Source organism: Lygodium microphyllum, chromosome 16 (assembly GCF_053477565.2).
Source record: "Lygodium microphyllum isolate KBCC chromosome 16, Lygodium_microphyllum_v1.1.10, whole genome shotgun sequence".
NCBI classification, from domain to species: domain Eukaryota; kingdom Viridiplantae; phylum Streptophyta; class Polypodiopsida; order Schizaeales; family Lygodiaceae; genus Lygodium; species Lygodium microphyllum.
Window position 1 is genome coordinate 121,076,196 of NC_141150.1, and position 21,506 is coordinate 121,097,701.

Sequence of the window (21,506 nt, forward strand, 5' to 3'; positions counted from 1 at the left end):
GAGCTAGAAGGGTGGAAGGGTTACATGCCCTATCACCTTTCCCCCCCTCTATAACCATCACTATTTGCGTCAGAAATTTACTATGCAACCATCGCTATTTGCATCACTATTAATGTCACTATTTACATCACCTTTTTTTTCCCTCTCTGTAACCGTTGCTATTTGCATAAAAAATTTACTTTGCAACCATCACTATTTTTGTCACTATTAGTGTCGCTATTTGTGTCGCAATCCTAATTAGCAACACTAATAGCGATGCTAATAGCAACGAATTCATCACATCCCTAATAGCGACCCGAATAGCGATCACGGGGGTAATTTTTTCCATGAATATTTCTATTGCTTTAAACATCGCTATTGGGTCTATATGTTGAAGTGTGAATTGAAGTTTCTACTTGTCTTATTTTCATGTTATGTTCTAATGTTAACAACTTTCTGGTAACAAGTTTGTGATTTCTATGTTTTTTGCTGAGATACCAAATTCAACACTATGCGTCAACTTGTCCTCAAGTACCAAGATCTATTGCACCAAGTATCAAAGTACGTGGTTCAATAAGAGTACCTGGTTTTATGGTACCAATTTTGAAGTACCTATTTCGTTGGTATCAAGCTAGTGAAGTTGGACATTTGGGTTGAGACCTCACAAAATCCCTCTCTTGGGTTGAAGTTTCTACTCGTCTTATTTCCATGTTATGCTCTAACGTTAACAACTTTTTGGTTTTCCATGTTAAGCTCTGACGTGAACAAGTTTGTGGTTTTCATGTTTTCACCGAGATACCAAATTCAACACTATACATCAACTCGTCCCCAAGTACCAAGATCTATTGTACCGAGTATCAAAGTATGTGGTTCCATAAGAGTACCTGATTTTACAGTAACAAGTTTTGAAGTACCTCTTTCATTGGCACCAAGCTAATGAAGTTGGACATATGGGTCGAGACCTCACAAATTCCCTCTCCTATGTTGAAGTTTCTACTCATCTTATTTCCATGTTATACTCTAACATTAATAACTTGTTGGTTTTCCATGTTAGGCTCTAACGTCAAAAAGTTCGTGGTTTCCATGTTTTTCACCAAGGTACCAAATTCAAAACTATGTGTCAACTCGTTCCCAAGTACGAATATCTATTCTACCAAGTATCAAAGTACATGGTTTTATAAGAGTACATGGTTTTTAAGTATCAAGTTCGGAAGTACATGTTTCTTTGGTTCCAAGCTAATGAAGTTAGACATTTGGGGTCGAGACCTGCCAAAATTTCTCTCTTGGGTTGAAGTCCCTATCCGTTTTGTTTCCATGTTAGGCTCTAGTATTGACAAGTTGGTGGTTTCGAGGTTATTCGCCGAGGTATTGAATTTAGCATTGTGTGTCAACTTCCCACGTACCAAGGTCAAACGCACGAGGTTCAAAAGTTTGTGGCTTTATAAGAGTTTGAATCTTTGTATCGTTGATAATATAACTAATTATACCCAGTTATAAGTAATGGCCCAAATCAAAAAGCTGGGATTGATTGGGACTTTGGCTTCAATGTATGTTCTAGGTGTAGTTTTTAGATTGGTTTCTTATGTGTAACAAGCAAACAATCTATCAACAACATCACAATCCCAGTTGTTGGCAAGTTGATAGCCCAAGCCTAAAATTGACATGTTGCTCTCTTTGTATAATATCACACCACCTGAGTATTGTTATACATGATGTTGTTGGTGTTGGTTTTTCCACCATAACTTCTTTACTTAAAGAAGACATTATATTCAGAATTCTAGATGTAGATTTGGTAGTGCAAGAGATCCCTTCCTTCTGTGAGAGGCATTCTATTTTTTATTTTGAAAATTGGGTTCTATGATTGCACAAGTATAGGCACATCATGATCATTGGCAAGCCTTTCTAGGTGGGAATTGAACTAATCTTCCAATAGAAACACTTCCCTCCAGTATTTAAGGGTTCATGGTTGGATGCCATTTGGATTACTATGCCATAGCTCTAGTCCACAAGACCTAACTCTAGAGTCGATACCTTTATGAACACTCCTTAGCTTCTAAGCAAAGCACAAATTCAAATAGTCTCATTTAACAATGGTTTGGGCATTTATCAAAGTATTTCTTAAAAAAGTAAAATCTTTTTAAGCTAATTCAAGACTTCATGGTAAGTCTCCTTTCTCTCTCTATGTACATGTATATGTATTAGGACTTATGATCATTGAAACAAGTACCAAAAATTATTTCTCATCTAATTCAATGATAGTATTCTTAAAATTATCAATAAAATAAGTACAAAAACTCATTTATCAACCTATTTAATGGTTCTATTTTAAAAATTATCAACAAGATAGAGATAGTTGTTTAGCATAATCCATGTTCATGATTGATCAGCCTTAAAATTTTGGAGTGAATCACCTATGCATAAACTGGATCGAAGTACACAATGTCCATAGTGACTACAAGGAAAGGAATTATGTCCCAAAACACAGAGAGAGAGAGAGAGAGAGAGAGAGAGAGAGAGAGAGAGAGAGAGAGAGAGAGAGAGGAGTAAGAGAGTCAAGAGTGAGCAAGAGAGTCAAAGAGAGAGAGAAAGAGAAACGGAGAGAGAGAGAGAGAGAGAGAGAGAGAGAGTGTGTGTGTGTGTGTATGTGTGTGTGTGCAAGGGGGAGAGAGGGAGAGATGCACCAAATCATATCTAAAGAGAGAGAGACAGAGAGAGAGAGAGAGAGATACAATGACCCCCCTATAGTGAGGCAAAAAGTGAGGAATTATCGTCACATAGGTGATACATGAGCACGTTGCATAAACGATGTACACTTGTGATGCTATTTGCGACGTGCTCATGTATCACCTATGTGACGATAATTCCTCACTTTTTGCCTCACTATAGGGGGGTCATTGTAGTAGTGGGTGGAGATCCTTTCCTTCATAATTATCATATCAATTCTCACTTTAGGGAAACAAGACATTAAACCACCTCTCCTCATATCAATTTTCACTTTAGGTAAACAAGACATTAAACCACCTCTCCTCATAAGCAACAAATCAAAACTTTAAATCGCAAAGCTTATATCCATAATTTTATTGTACATAGCAATGTTCAACCATAGAGGTCAAGATTATATGGTGTGCTAACCTAACCTTACATTTTTGGTATACTTCACTATCTTGGACACCTAATATGAAATGCAACAACTATATTGAAACCCTCATGTGCAATAGATAGAGTGGGAAGGTACTTACTCTCATGATGAGATTAATGCAAGGTACTCATTGTTGTGAAGAGATTGATGAAAATCTAAATTTGTGCCACACATGTGATAAAGCCCAAGGGATTGATGGAAATTCAACCATATCAATGCCATAGCATTCTTATATGCAACTCTCCTAATCTAAAAGCAAAGTTTCATCCAATTCCAAGACAAAATTAACACTTATAAACTTTGATGACAAATGCTTAAAGCATTTGGGAATACTAATTTAACATCATGGATATATCAAATACTCATGAGAATAAGTTTTGAGAAGAAGAATCTCTAAATGCATTGGAAAAAGAAATAGGAATACCAATTTCATAGCATGATTCTATCAAATACTCACATTTCAGATTTCGAGGACTAAAGTGGGTACTATTTGACAATAGACATGATGAGAAAGAATATACAAGATGAAATCGCATCCACCATACATCTTAGATCATAATGAGATCAACTTGCCTACATCAAAAATGACCTAGGAGATACTTTTTGTATTAGGATGACACATGTACTTTGTCAAGTATTGGAACTAGATACTTCTGTTTTAAGAACACATTTAGAAGCTCCAACTGCTGACCCTCATCTTAGCCTCTAATATCATCTAAATAGTTCATTTGGATACAAGGAACCATTTACCCAAAGACTAATAATTTTATTTTCCTTTGAAGGATGTTGGGATGTCGTTGTTACATCTAGGCCATGCTTACTATAAGGGGTCTTTGTAATGGCATACTCTTCTTCAACACAAACATGCATATGCACTTTCCTCTTATGGTTTGTTATGCATCTACCATGCTTACTATAAGGGGTATTTGTAATACTATGCTCTTCTTCCACACACGAACATGTAGATGCACTTTATTCTTACAATTGGTTATATTTATGAAAGTGGTTCCATTAAGGAATGGAGGTTGAGAGATGAATTTTTTTATTGATTTTCTAAGAGTAATATTGCTTTAGAAAGAGTGAGAGGGATAAATAAATCATGAAGAATACTTAGTTGAACATAGATACTTTTTGGGACAGAGGAAAAAATGTCAAATTTTGGGCCCAAATTTAGCTTTTCCCAGTAATGTGGCACTTGCGAGAAGTGATGGAAAATCAAGTTGTTATGTAACTACCTCTCAATGGGTCCCAAGTACCGCATGCATGGAGCGTGAAAAATATCCATTATTTTGGAGGTATTCTATTGTAGAAGATAGGACAAAAAATGTGTGTTTCAACATGCTATATAGTTGGGCACCTTTTGAGATTAGAAATTAATTTTTTGTGAGAAATTTTTTAAAATGTATTTTTTGGGATAAATATTAATCAGACCTACTAATGTGGCACTTTTAAAAGAGTGGTGGAGTTATGTAACTCCCCTAGTTGATTCCAACTTGGAGGATGAAAATGATAGTTATGAAGATGAAGAGAAAGGGAGATCCCCTACTTTCTACATAGGATCCACCACAAAAAGTGAGGTGTAGCCCAAGAATATAGGGGAGCTAAAGGTGAAAAAAAAGTGAGATCCCCTACTTTCTAGGTGGGGTCCACCACAAAAAGTAGGGTGGAGCCTAAGAATGTAGGGGGACTAAATGATGGAAAACCATGCAATGATGACCATGGAAAAGGGGCTAATCCAACTTTAAGGTTCCCTAATGAATTCCTTAAGAGGATCTTTTTGAGTCCATATACCCCCTAATGTGAAGGATCCACACCATTTACAAGAGTAAGTTCTTAATCATCTTGGCTCAAGCAATTGGTCACCTTGATTGGATCACTATGATTGCATTATTTTAGTAATTCTTCAAGTTGATGGCCTAACCTACAAGATATAAATCATCTTGGGAAATAATAGTTGATACTAACTACCTTTGATGCACTCAAAAAAGCATGAAGTTAGCCTCAAACTAGATTGAAAATACTAAAAAACACATCATCCAGTTGAGATATCCATGCATACATAAGTTATTCTAGGTAAAAGCATGTATAGGTGGCCTACTTTTGGTGCTTTAAAGTAGATAGTGTTTAGAGTTTTAAAAGTAGGTATTTTAGGCTTTTCACATATTATAATTAGTGGTCTCTCAAAATACAATTTATTGAAAGAAAAGTCTTAAGTTTGACAACGTCGTGTGAAAAGAAAGGCTATTACGTTTCATAACTACTTTATACTCTTACATACTAGCATTGTAATGAATGCAAAAATTCACTACCAACTCTTTCTCTGTTTCTACTCATTGCTATTTAGCCCCCTCTCTCTATCTCTCTCTTCTCTACTTGATCTTAATATTTTCACTCACACACACACATATGTATGTATGTATGTATGTATACATACATACATACATACATACATACATACATGTGTGTGTGTGTGTGTGTGACCATTTATTATATATATATATATCTCTCTCTCTCTCACCATTAGGAGATCTCTGCTAGCCAAAGCAACCTATTTTGTAGGCAGAAGATAATCTATTTTCCTCTATTTTTGGAATGTTCTGACCCCTTACTTATGCATAGCATGCAATCAATACATGTGTGGATACATATAGATTTGAAGGTTATACAATCATCATGTAGATATCATGGACTATTTGCATGCTTGTAGGAAGCATCGTTCAAGCTATGAAAAGGTTGTTTTCAAGATATTGTGTTTTTGTGATTATTTATAGGAATCAACATTCACCATATAGATATTGTATTTTGTGACTATTTTCAAGATGAAGAACTAGGCTACAAAAGGGTCTTCCTTAGACTTAGGGAAGGGTACACCTTGGAAGGGAAAAAACATTGCATCGCCTAACAGGATACGTTTGTGGCATGCATGCAAATTTGTGTGATTGGTATCCATGACTTGCAAAAGAGGCATGCATGATCAATGGGTCTTCTTAAATGTGGCAAAAAAGTCATGCATGAAAACATGCTAGAATTCATCTGTGTTTACATTTGGCATAAAGCCTAAAAAATATAGTGCCTAGTGTCAAGAATTTAGAATACATATGTACACATATAGATTTTTCTTTCTCACATATATAGCCAAGGTTGTACTATTACAAAACTTGCTTATAAGAGCACTCTAAAGTTGTTCTTCATGTTCAAAGAGTGATATTGTACCAATGTACAGTTGTAAAATACCACTAGAAAGTGCTAACCACCACTAAAAAGTGGCCCACAAAAAATAGGTTCAATCACCAAAAATTGGTGAGACACCATGAAAAAGTATTCGCCACAACAAAAAAAGTGGTGGCTACAATGTAAAAGTGGTGCCCACAACTAAAAGTTGGTGTCCAACAATAAAAAGTGGTCCGCATAAAAAAGAGTGGCATCTAACACTAAAAAGTGCTTGGCAATCACTTTTTGATGGTGTCTTATAGCTTTCTACCACTAAAAAATGGTATGTAGTAATAAAAAGTGATACCCACCACAAAAAAGTGGCACCTACAACAAAAAAGTATTGGGTAATCACTTTTTGATGGTGTCCAACTAGTAAAAGAAGTATACTGCAATAAAAGTGGTATACACCACAAAAAAGTGGTGTTTACAACTAAAATTTATTGTGTAATCACTTTTTGATGGTGTCTTACAACTTTTTAGTGGTTCTTACCACTAAAAAGTGGTATGTAGTAATAAAAACTAGTAGACAACCACAAAAAAGTTTGCATCTACCGCTAAAAAGTGCTAGGTAACCACTTTTTTATGGTGTCTTATAACTTTTTACTAGTTCCTACTACTAAAAAGTAGTATGCAACAATAAAAAGTGGTACCCACACAAAAACGTGATATCTACCACTAAAAAGTACAGGGCAACCACTTTTTGATGATGTGCCTTACAACATTTTAGTGGTTCCTACCACTAAAAAGTGGTATGCAGCAATAAAAGTGGTACATACCACATCAAAGTAGTGTCTACTACTAAATTGTGATAACCATTACTTTTAAGTGGAGTATACCATTTTTTAGTGATGCATGTTGTGCAACCTTTGCTTGAGTGGGAGAAAGCGATATTTCTCTAGTTTAAAGTGATCCCTAACTAGTGTTTTATGGTGAATTTTCACTTTTTTGGTAAAACATCGATAAAAAGTGGATAGCAATTACTTGAAAATTATTTCAACCATCCCAATCTGAAATAAGGTGGTGCTTGACTTAGTTAGGGTCGTTTTATTCTAGTTTAGAGTTTTTTGTATTTTTGCAAGTTGTGTAGTATCACTTTGTATTATTGCTACACCAACTCAATGCTTTTTAGTTTTGCTCTAACACTTAAAAGTGGTTTAGAAGCATTTCAAAGTGGTTTACAATAACTATTGGAATGTGGTGGAACACTTTAAGGTTCAACTAAATTGCTTGACCAATTTAAAAATGGTGTTCTAGCACCCTAAAAGTGTTGCTCCACCACTATACATTTAGTAGTTCCATACATGGTAATTGAGTGCTAGAGAAGCTAAAAAGTGGTTGAATACCACTTTGGAACAGCTCACCACTAGAGTACCACTATAGTGTTGCACATACTAGAAAATGAAGTTTTCACTCTTTTGCAAGTTTTTTAATTTGTTGTCTAATTGCGTACTTGATTTTATGTACGGTTTTTTGGCAGGGAGGTGAACAACACTATGAATAGTGTTACCTATTCAAACCAAGCTTCATTTTGCAAAGAAAGATTTTGAATCAAAGTATGAGCTCAGGCAGGAACCCAAACTCCTTTGCAACGGTGATTTTGAGGATGGATAATGGTTAATTGTCTAGTTGCATAAATGATATCAGAGGGAGAGGGCTCATTTGAGGGCCTTAAGGCCAAAAAAAAATTAGGAGTGTGATATTTTATACTATATGGTTTATCAAGGAGCATCTCTAAACAATGAGGTGAGCATGCATTTCGCGGGTGGATTTACATGGTAGAAATGTAGAGAAACAAATTATAGCCCTAGTCTTGTGGCATGGGCCAATTTTGTAGAGGCCGTAGTCATGATAATATGGCAACAAAACAAATTGAATAGGAAATTGGAGAAATGGAGATTGACAAATGGGCCAAGCCAAGCAGCTAAAATGAAATTCTTTGTTGAAAATCAGTCTCTTTGATTGGGGGGGAGGGGGGTAGTCATAAATACATGTATGTACCACATGGATTTAATATAAGAGATTTTTAAAATACAACTTTTACACATTTTATACATACAGATGGGTGCCATATAAAGGGGTTACTTAAAGAATCAATGGAAAAGGGTTATGTTTTATTAAGAAAAAATTCATAGATAAGGTTATTTATAAATAGGCCTTGAACGCACATGATATAGAGGGTATACATATAGTGAACTCCCCCTCTCTCAAGTCTCTTTATAATGATGCAATTGACATAGCAGGTGACCATCCTATAGACTCTAGTGCACACATGCTTTCAAGGCATGCTATACATAGTTTTTGAATAAGCATGCTTTTGGGTCTATCTCAAATATCTCCTCAACCACCCATTTTGCATCAACTTTTGATATAGCAGCAATTTGTAACATGAGGGTGCCACTTGGATTGGTGAGAAAGCTGCATATAACCAATATCCCTATTTTTTCTTGAAATGAGGATATCTCCATTCCTCTAAGGGGAGAGGATGTAACGAACCTTAGTTTAAAAAAAAAAAAGAAAGCTTTTGAGATTTTTGAATCATCATGGGCTGCCAGCATCATCCTCATGGACATTAGTCCCATTGTCATCCATCAACACAATCATCTTTGCCTCATGTTCTGATAAATCTGCAAAGCAATTGTGATCATGCAAAGATGGGATATGGTTATCATCTCGATCAATTTAAAACAAATTAAGGACACTACAAGTGAACAGTGTGAGATGATAGGAGGGGCTATAAGGATATATAAGCCTTAGGATCTAATGCTTAAGGACTATTGGTAACATTGATAGAGCATTGGTCAGAGAGAGAGAGAGAGAGAGAGAGAGAGAGAGAGAGAGAGAGAGAGAGAGAGAGAGAGAGAGAGAGAGAGAGAGAGAGAGAGAGAGAGAGAGAGAGAGAGAGTGTGTGTGTGTGTGAAAATAGAGATATAAATAAATACATAGATAGAAACATAGTTATATAAGATGTGTATGTGTGCGTGTAGAGAGAGAGAGATAAGGAAGTTAGAAAAGGAGAGTGAGAGAAATAGATAGAAAGGGAGAGTGAACAAGAGATAGAGAGAAGAGGGAGAGGGAGAGGGAGAGTGAGAGATTGAAGGAGAAGAGGAACATGGTCCAAGATTCAAGCATAAAGAAATTGAGCATCAAGACGCTTCATATCATCCTTCTCCTTGAGAATCACCTTGCCCATGAATCACTCTTGTTGATCAATCCCCTTACTCCCAAAATCAACCTTGCCTTCCTATACCAATCCCTCTCCATTCCCTATCATTATTACCTTTAGCCTTGTTGCATCTCTTATTCACTATCTAAAATTCACTCAAAAGTAAATCAAATCCCTCCAAATCTTCCATAACTTTTCTTCATCTTTCTAAAAGCTTACCTCTCATTATCCAAAACTTCTTCTTAGTCAACCAAACCCTATATTTCCTTGGAGATTATCCTTCTACCTTGACGAACCTTGACTTGAGAACATGCAAGCCTTAGAATGCTATTAAAGGCTCAAAGAAGAAGTGGCTAAGGGATGTGCAAGGAGAATTGGCATTCATAAGATGGTCCCTAAATGAAGGAATGTTGGAGCTAGACAAGAAGTAGCACGTACAAGCAATAATGTCATCACACCAAGTCAAGTCTAGGTATCTCCCTTGTAGTTTGAAAAGTATTTTGATGCAATAATAATAGAAATCTTAGTTGAATAATAGTAGTAATATCAATTGCAACTTGAGACCTATGATCCTTGTGGAAATCATGAGAATCAAGTAGTTGGATGAAAAACATATGTGCTTAGGAGAAAATTCCAATAGGGATAATCTCGTGTAATGGTACCTAGTCTATGCTTAGACAATTGGATGTTTATTTTTGTAATGATAAAAGGATTAATTTGTCAAAAAATAAGGTTAACTCTCATATTTGAAAACGAAACCCTCATACAATAAAATCTCAAGGGAAGTTGAGATAACCATGAACATTCGTTAGGAATATCCTAATTATTTTAGAAAATTATCTTAGTAGAAAGAGATTGACTCTCAAGCTAATGCTTTTGCTAGAAAATTGTCTAGCAAGGTGTTTCGATGAGTATATCGCTAAATCTTAATGAGGTTAAAACAAAAAGTTAACTTTGGTAAAGAAGGAGATAGGGAGGTGAGAGAAAGACTATAGAGGAGAGAGAAAGACAAAAAGAAGAGAGTGAAAAGGGAGGAAGCCATGGAAGCTAAAGAGAAGCTTAGAGACAAAGAGGATCTTGCATTATCAATTGAATAAATGAAAAATTAATCCTCTTACATCTTATACTCAAGTCAAGGTGACTAGTTCTCCATTAAACTAATTGGAATCCAAGAATAAGACTAAGTAGACCGTATATGCATCCATGTTAGGTCATAAAAGGGAAGTCTTCTTTAAAATATCTTCATGAAGATCCTCTTACAAACAATAAAGAACTTACTGTCTACAACAATCCCTAAGCTGGTATAAAGCAAAAATGATAAACTTATTTGATTTGAGCATGCTATAGGTTAAAAGAAAGCTCTTAACATGTACTTTCATTGTATATAGATAAGTCATCTCGTATCATAATACAATTTATTCTAAAATAGTGAGCTATTTCTAGGTTGTCTATAAGGAAACATGGGTCAAATATGCTCATGCTTCAACTATTTCTCCAACCGAAATTGACTCTTTAAGGTATGAAAACTCCTTCACAATAGATGTTGATCTCCAAGAAGTTTCTTGTAAAGGTAAACCTTACCACTTAATAAGATATTCCACTATAGATATAGTGCAAAGCTTCTTTTTCCACTAGCCAAAGATCATCTTCGGAATATACTAGATAAGTCCCTCTTCATCCATGGGTGGCAACTCCTCTAAATTATCCATGAACCTATCAGAGGTTTCAACTAACTCATGTGGAAAATATTATGGATCCAAGTAGTAGAAGGAAGCTGCAACCTATAAGCCAAGTTTCCAATTCTTTTAAGGATCTTGTATGGTCCATAATAGCCATGAGCTAATTTGTTACTGGAACCATCCTTCAATGAGGCATATCTAGACTCAAGCACCCTCAAAAGCACTAATTCTCTTTCCTAAAACTCTAGAGGTATCTATCTCTAACATCTGCATTGAGTTTCATCTACTCTTGCGTCTTCTTGACATTCATCTTGCATTGATAAATTAGGGTCTCCATTCTTTCTAATTCCTCTTTTCCTTAGGGATTAATCCTTTCATTGAACATAACTATAGGGAGGGACACCTTGTAACCATACAAAGCATCAAAAGGGGAAACTCCTATGTATAAGAAAACTTAGCTAGATGTATTCATGCATCCCATGCTTGCTATACATCATGGCAGTAGTGGCAAAGGTAAGTCTCAATCCATTTGTTGACCCACTCCATCTAACCATGATTCTAGGGATGATAAGCTATGGATAGAGCTAATTTAGTCCCCATAGAACTAAAAATAGCCTACCAAAAATTACTTATGAATTTGGACCAATGACTATGAGGAAGGCCATGCAATCTAAACACATGTTCCATAAATTAACCTCTCACTTGATTGGAAAATGGAAAGAAGCCATATCGTAACTATATTAAACTAAGAAAATGAACAAGAAACTAGAAATTTGAAAATAACTCCACAATTTTTTATTAATCAAAAATGACAAAAAAAGTCCATGCAATAGCTCTCTCCCCTATTTATAGTTCTTCTCCAAGACTCATGAGTGCCAATTATTTTCAAGGTTTTTTTCCTACATTGCAAGCCATCCGTGCCTAGAGAAGATTTGTCCTCAAAGCTTAAAAGATGGGAAAGAAAACAACTAAGAGAATTCAGAAATCATAGAACTCATGTATTGAAGAAGATCCCATAGGTGAGAAGTACAAAGGAAATAACTATAGTGAGTTTCTAGCATGTTGTCATAATAGACCATCATGGAAAAAGAGCCATAACTCTTGATAGACAACTCTAAATTGACCAAATGAGGTGTCATAAAATCTATACTACTATCTAGACTCACAAGAGTGTTGCCCACAATCTTGACAATGGTCATAACATACATTTTTCCCAAATCCATAATCACCATGTTGCTACCCAAAACCAAATGATGGCTACCCATACCCACCATTAGCATAATGTTGCTACCCACCATAATGCTATTGTCCATGTACATTTGAGTATTGACCACATCATTATTACAACAAGGTGCATAGCATATATATCTTTCTCAATACCATGATCATCATATGTACACTCATCATGATGTTGTAAGATGAAGGTATACAAGAAAATCCATCATATGACTACTCATATGATGTACCACTATATGGTTGTTGCTGCCCGTAATAGTGTTGATGAGAGTGTTGCTAAGAGTCATGGGCAAAGAACTCATGAGAAGTTGAATGAAGGTCTAAACTTTGAATGGACTAGTCATCAAATGAAGTAACCAAAGTAATAAATTTATCAAGATTTGACTCTGTGTTGTGGGAGATAGCCAAAGCAATCATCTTTCAATCTTTGGCTCCATCATGTGGCTGAAATGATCAACCACTACCCTCAATTGCCTTATGTCCTTGGAAACCATGTTGTTTAAGTGATCCATAACTATTGTTTCAAGAATAAATTGAGAAATATGTGTTCAAATGACATGAAACTTCGCTTTAGACAAAGTACTTGATGTTTTCCACAAACTATATGCTTTAGATTTAAGTTAGAATGCACTTACAAATTTTTGTAGCAAATTTTCCAAATCTATCCATAGTAAAACACCACCCTATCTAGTGTGGTAACTCAAATGCTACCCAAAATACTTTGATGTAGTAGCCACATTGCAAAATGCCTTTGGATTCTTGACCAAATGCACATAAATATCTAATGAAAAATAATCTCCCAGCCAAGATTTAGTACAAGTCTTTACAAGATTCCAAGAAACCAAATGACATTGAGTGTGCCCTACTATCCAATGTAGATATGATTGAAGAAAAGCTTCAAAGGGTGAAGATAAGGTTCATGTTGTCTACTACAACAAAGATAAGGTTAAATCTCACTGCCATGAGCCAAAGAATGCCAAAAGCCCCTTGAAGAAAATTCAATGCTATCCTATCTCACCAACGCTAAGGTTTATGAAGACTTCAAATGGTAAAGGACTATTTGAATGTTGGTTCTCATGACTCAATGTTGGAGCTAAATCCCACTCTTGGGAACCACATACTACCAAAAGAACCTTCAAGTCATCAAGAATAAAGCATAAAGTTGAGTGCTATCATGAACAATCCATAATTGAGGTTTTGAGAAAGCTTCATGCATCAAGAGAAGAGTTAGCTTGATGAAGAGGCTTGCCATAGACTCCAAGTAGGTGTGGAAGCTAACTTGAATAGGTATGAAGCTAAAGATGGAGATAGATTATGTTACCATGTTTATGCATGCTTCAATAAAGATAATTGCTCAAATCAATGTATAGATCCTTCTATGTAAGCCATAAAATCTTGATGTGACCACAAACACCTATTAGAATGATGATAGGCCTAGGGTGGAATATGAAGTTTGATCTTCTAAGTTGTTTTCTTTGATATTTCAGCATTAAAACTAAAAATAATGGTTCATTAAGCTTAGAGTGAGCATTAATGTTGCCAAGGAAGAGTTGTCAAGGCTAATGGCAAACAATATAAAGCATGTTGTAGCCCCTCAACATTATTGTAGTTGTTCTTATGGATGGAGGACTTATTACTCTTGTGCTTGCAAGATGTAGACATAATGGACCTATACTTTCTTTCTCACAATTGGAAGGAGCTATACAACTTGGAGCAGGAAAACATGATGGTTAGAGTGCTATCTAGGCCTCGAGGAAGTTACTATATGTATGCCCTCTACATCACGTGTGTTCAAGGCCTAGTTATAAGTATCCTTATCTATGATTTTTTAAAAATAAAACATAACCCTTTTCTATTCAATCTGTAAATAACCTCTTTATATTACACCCTTCTGTATTTAAAATATATATAAAAATGGTATTTTAAAGGTACCTTATTTTGAACCCACGTGACACACACATATATTCATAAGTAACTTACCCGAGATCTAGGCCTGTGAAAACAGTGCAAGCTATGCTGAATTGTGTGCAAGCAAGGATGTTTTGACGTTGGTCTCACTATAGGTAGACCTTTCCAACATAAACCTAATAGAGGTTGAGGTTTCTAACATAGAGTCAAGCTCCATTGTCACTTGGATGTGTCCATTTGCCTAATGCTAGATATTATGGAAGACGGTTTTGTCTTTGCCATGGATCTAACTATGATGTATCTAGCCAACCTTGGAAGGGTCTTGGACCTTACAATCTTGTGGTTACACTTTCCTAAAATTGATTTTGATTATGCAGTCACGGATCTAGACTTGATTGCATGCCAAATTTTTAACTCATCTTCCCTCTTAGTTGACCTTGCCAATTTCTATTTATGTGTTTCATAGTAACCCTAGAAGTACAAATTCAACATTGTCATTTACTAAACTAAACTTGATAGTGAGCATTGATTTCCCAAAGGTTATTGTGCTAATTAAGCCTAGTTATCCCTCTTTTTACCAAGCTACCTTCAAAATGGCCTAGCTTGACCACAACCCAATATTTTGGCCACAATTTGCTAAATTCCTCAAATGATCAATGGGTTGTTGACTTGGAAGTAGCATCAACATCAAGATCTCACCACCAAGTGGCCCAAGCAAGCCAATACCACCCTCTACAAACCTTGGCAAAGGTTGGAGGCATGCCCACAAGTGCTATTGGCCTTTGCAAATGACATCCAAAATAGAGCACAACAAGTGGAGAAGGAAAATTTCTTCCTTCACACACGTGCAATAAGCGTAAAGCAACTGGATGGTTTGCACTACTCAATCTAGAGACCATTGAGGAACTCTAGTGGGATTATGAGGAGTGGCTTGACTGCTGGGAAAATCGAAATCGTGAACTCCATGCCTCCATGTATGATCCCTGCTCCAAGCTTCCATCCCTACCTGACAAACTAAATGAGCTAGGCACAGATGCCCAGTCTGCCTCTTTTTCCCAACCACAGATTATTGCCAATCCACATGTCTACCAATAGCAAGGTAAAATGACCTTGCTAGTTCAACCTTGTCTTACTCACACTCAATTTCAGGCTCCGCTATCACATTTAAACTTGTCACCACACTCCACATCAGAATGCCCACTTCATGTCCTAGTCAAGATTTTATTGACTCGGACCCAGTTTTCCCTCCACCAAAACACCACTAAAGCACTTGCCTCTAGCCATGAGTCAAAGCTAAGAAATAACCATGCAAGGATCATGGAGAAGAATCCCCAAATCCTAACAATCTAGGCACGAATCAAGGAGGCAGAGATCCTAACCCTAATGATCCACCCTCTGAAGATCCCTTCTCTCCCAATCAGGATATCATGAAGTTGGCAAACATTACTCGACTCTGGGCTTGCCTTGCTAAGTTTGAAACCTTATTCCTTGAAATATTGGCACCACATCCATGCACTCCTAAGTGCCGAATCCTTACACAAATAAGAAATGGATGGTTTGTAGATCCCCCTCATTGTGTGAGCCAAAGCTAAGAAAGAACCATGCAAGGATCATGGAGAAGAATCCCCAGATCCTAACAATCTAGGCACAAATCAAGGAAGCAGATATCCTAACCCTAATGATCCATCCTCCAAAGTCCCCTTCTCTCCCAATCAGGATATCTTGAAGTTGGAAAACATTACCCAACTCTGAGCTTGCCTTGCAAAGTTTGAAACCTTATTCTTGAAATACTGGCACCAAATCCATGCACTCCTAAGTCATGAATCCTTGCACAAACAAGAAATTGATGGCTTGCATAATTGCCTCACCCACATCACATTTGACCGTGAATAGCTCTAGCAACTAATCTAACTAGGAGTGCTTTACATGGAAAAGCCTGTAGCCAACCTGATATTTCATAATGTGCCACAACCTTCACTCTGGACTTGTATTGGTTTTTGGCTATAATAGTACCACTTGCAGTATAATCTTCTCCCTCTGCTACAACCCCAACTACTTGGTCCAATAGTACCTTGCCTCTAGTCTCCACCAAACCCCAACTCATCCCACCCCTTACTTCCTCGCATCCCTCCTTTGAGTCTAGCTCCCATTGCCCCGCATCCACTCCAAGTCCAGATCCAGCAAGATGATGCAATCGTACTAAGGATGAAGGTGATATCAGCTAATAACCTAGTGGATTCGAGTCCACCGTATGTGCTAATGTTAAGGGCAATGACAATTAGTAGTGTTAAAAGGAAGATGACTAGTGACACATTGATGAGCAAACAACTGTAGTGGTAGTTATGGCCATTGGCATATCACATGATCCAAGAGAATATTGTAGTTGATATAGCAAGCTACAAAAGGGAGAGACTTGCTTGAGCAAGGGGCTTGTGGTTTTTTGGATAGTGGGCAATTGGTTGTTTCAACAGTTCACATATAGTTGATACTCAACCTAGTGATTGTTTTGATGGTTCACAACCTTGACTAGTGGCCTGGTTTCTAGAACAGCAATTGAGAGCTATCCCTAGTGTATGTCTTGAGTCATGATCATTGATAGTAGTACTGCCTCCCTTTTGTATTTATATTGTCATTTAGTTTATGAAGTTATATTAATTTCCCATTGTTGGTCTCTGTGTATTTGAATACTATCATACTCATCTCTCATGAGGCTATTATATTGGATATTAGCTTTGCTTCATGTAAACCACCTCAACTACATTGCATATGTCTTATGCACTTGCTTTCTTGGATTTTATGAGATGGAAAAGAGACAAGGAGGTGAGAGAAAGGCTATGCAGAGAAGAGGGCCTAGCCGAGGAGAGCGAAAGACTAGAAGTAGAGAGAGAAATATAGAAAGAATAAAGAGAACAAGGAGGAAGCCATGGAAACTGAAGGAGTAGCTTAGAGATGAAGAGGATCTTGTATTATTAATTGAATGATTGAAAATTTAATCCTCTTACATCTTATACTAAAGTCAAGATGATTAGTATTTTCTCTCTAAAATAATGTCAATTTCTCCTTCATTGCAACTTTGACCTTTCTAAAAAGAAAACCTTCAATTCTTGAAATAGAAGCATCTCATTGACAAAAGCCAAGACTCAAGATCAAGAACCATGACTTAAATCAAGCAAAATCTATTCTTATACGCTCAAGGCTAGGAAAACACTTATGCATAAGTAAACTTATCATATTGCTTGTCACAATGAAAGGGATATTTGAACTATTTGTGGATTCTAAGAAATAATTTATCTAACATAGGTTAATTCTTGGATGTGCTCATGAGACCTTCCAAAAGGTTAGTTGTGCTAGCTCTTCACCAAGAAGCTGGATTTATCACTCTAGATGCTAGGATCAACAATAGATGCAAGAGATCTCTGTATAGGGACTTGTTTTACTAGGAGACACCAAGGAGCCAAGGGGCTCTTGCTATAATTCCTTAGGCCTTCTAGGACTAGCTTACACCCAAAGGATCTCAAATGGATCTCCTAGAATTCCCTGATGCTCGTTGAGAGCAAATTTGGTGGGTTAAAGTTGAGACTATACCTTATAGGTAGAGGGATCGATGTATATCACGCCCCCTCATTTCTCATTCTCTTTGAACCAATCATGGTGATGGTTTGCTTCAATTTGAGAGATGAGACTACACCTTATGGGTAGAGGGATTGATGCATATCAATGTCCCTAGTTCCTCACTCTCTTTGAACCAAGTGCAGCAATGGTTCATTTCAATTTTAGGGATGATGGTAAAGTAGTCACCTCAAATATAATAGTAGATAATGCGGATAAGAGACCATAGTATTAATTTAGGACTAGTTTTTGATTGATTCGTGTGGGTTTGAGACAAAACTTCCCCTACAATGTAAACTCAAGTAGTTCAAGGTTATGATTTTTTTATTATTCCAATGGTGTTTTGAATGGAAGCCTTGCCCTTTTAATTACCTTCTGATGGACTACCAAAAATACACACCATCTGAATTCATTAAATAGGCACACTACAAGATTGTATTAAATGTATTTGAATGTATTTTATGTTAATCAATACATTCAACTACTTTTTTTATATTGTTTCAATTCAATTGCTTCTATTAGTCTTTGAGCTATTATATAGGAAAGATCCAATCCAATCCACATCTAACAAGGTAGCAGACATGGACAACAAGGATCTACTTTTATAACTTTAGGGGCATTATAGGGGGCATATACTTCCTTTTAAAAACATTCCATGCACATAATCTATGTACATGACAAATTTCTTTGAAAATATTGGAATACTAAAACCATTGTTATACACATGAGTATGTATGTTGCTATATAATGACAAAGATATTGACACGTGTGCATATACCAACAAGCTTGTTTTAGGAAATATTTTAACACATAATAGATGGTGTGGCCTAATATTTATACATTTTTTGTATATACTTCTATTGGATTCTCATCATGAGTCACTGGTATATGTTTCATTTATTGTAGCATGTCAATTTCACCCAAATTATCATACTTTTGTTTTGCTTCTTCGATAATCTTGAAATTTGTTAATTATATCATTTGAAAGGCTTATACAAAAGGGCATACTTAAACCAATGCTTTTTATAAAGAGGAACATATAAACACTTTGTGGCAATAATCTTGAAAATGTTTTCGATTAAAACATGAATACTCCAAATGATTTGTTATGACAATAATACATTCATGCATGAAGAGAGATACTCACACATTAATGCAAAACTCTAACTTTTAATCTAGCCTAAGGAAAAAAGTACAAATCATTTGAAAGACTCTAGATAGTTCTTATGGAATAGTCCCCAAGTATGAGAAAGGATGAGTAGGTCATTATTAAGTAATTAATTGGCATGTACTCTTTATTTCTAATCTTTCTATGGCTCCACAATAAGCAAGAATGTGATTACTCCACCTAAGTACAAGCATGTAATGCCACTTCTATGTGTCTAGTTATTGAATCTCATATGTGTTCTTATAAGTTATAAGTAAGCTTACATTCCCTTTACATTGAGCTTGCTACATAAATAGTTCTCTTAGCCAAAACATAGATAATGTGCATTCCACTTCTATGAGTGTGTTGGTCTTATCATTCAACCATAATACCGTAATAACTTAGTAGTGGTAGTATTGACAAAAGCAAGGATGATGTATTGTCAACCTCATTTAGTAATGGGGCCAACTTAGTCGAAACTCAAATGGCTTGATAATTCATTATAGTGTGTATAAATTTATGAGGATCCTACTATTACTACTTTAATAACCTTATAACTTTGATCTATGCCATGGATCCTTACCAAAGGTCTAGAACTTTCATAAAGAATTGACTATGTAAGCTTCATGGACAATTTTTTGTAAGTGATCAGAGAAGCTAAATAATAGAAAAAAAATTAACTTCTTGATTAGAAACTATGAAATTCTTAAATTTTTTCTAATTATCTTATTATCATAAGTTAAATGATAGAAAAGTGCAAGTTTTCTATGCAATTCTAAAATATATCTAGCCTAAAAAAGAATTAAATGTTTTAAGTGTTCATTTTAGGCTTCTTTGAGAGGAATCTCCTAAGTTGTAATAACACCCAAAAGCTTTCCATTCTGTGTTTTTGAGCTCCTTTGAGAGGAGTCACTAAGATATTCCAAATGTTTTTACACATTTTATTTCAACATAAAAATCCTATCTAGGAGACGAGAATCTTGTGGGCTAATACTTAATCAATTGTAAGTCCTTTCTCAATCTTGTATTTCCAAATTGAAGATGACGGTACATCCCATTAGAGATCCAAGGTTAAAATGATCTCTAATATGCCAAATAACCTTGCTCTACTGTTAGTCAAATTAGGTCATTCCATTTGACTCCAAATAGAGACACTTATAGCCATGGTTCAACAAGAATTATCTAATGAGAAGGAGAAGACCAAGATCAAAGGTTTTCTTGCCAATCATAGATATCCTTTACTTCCAAATAGGTTGTATATCACTCCATCTATTAGATATTTCTCAGATGAAATGGTGGAAATCTATCATGACCCCAACTGTGCAAGGAAGATAATCTCATAGTCATGATGTATATGCTAACAACGCTTACACCTCTTATCCCTATCAAGAAAGCCTATTACTTTGAAATATTTCTCAAGTTTTTGTGAATGAGATGTTTGGACTTCGTGATCACAAAGAGAATATTATTCATGATTGAGACTCAAATTTTGGTTCAAAATTTTTGACTTTCTTTATAAGCAATAGGGACCCAATCATATTTTACTGCCTAGTATGCAAAATCAATGGTTGAGTGAAAGAGTTGATTTGCTTTTAAGGCTTATATAAGCAAGAATTTTTATCTCCCTTAAATTTCTTTGCTCCCACCTTAAGGATGGAAGCATCCAAAGAAGATGCTTAAACATGAACAAGTAGAATCCATTTAACTGGAATCCGTTTGACAAGTTATATCAAGGTTACACAATATACAAAAAGTTATGTAGTGATACACATATCTTACCACCTAGATAAAGAGGTGAACATTATCATCATGTGAATCAAACAAAATTAGACAAACAATAAAAATACGTGCTTAGCAACCATGCTTGATTGAGCCACTGACCTTAAAAAACTTGAAAAGGAATTACAAGCACTTTAACTTGATACTTCTTAATAATATAAGGCATTTGCAATGGAACTTTATAGCTTGGATAATGTTAATATCTGCACCCTTGGCAAAAAAAAAAGGCAAAAAGATGCTTGATGAGTATGCTTACTTTAATTGTTAAACTCCAAACTTAAACTTCAAAAAGTAAAATCATTTTGAATGTTACATCCTTATAATACAAAAAGATGTTCTTTATTATTTTTCTAGGTTATATAGATTGAGCCCAATAGATAATTCTTCATACTTTTTCATCACATTTCTTTAAGAGGACAAGCTAGTCCATTAGGTAGGACTTATACTCAAAATCTAAGAGAAGGACTCTCATCATAAGCTTATATGGCCAATTTTGTACCATCACCTCCCCAATTTATGCTTTATTGTTACATGTCACCCTTACTATATCAAGCAAAAAAAAGCATCTTCATTGAAAACATTTTCTAGATTCCAAAATCATTAATTGAGAAATAAGTGATCATATAAACATTATGAACTGATAATAATTCAAAC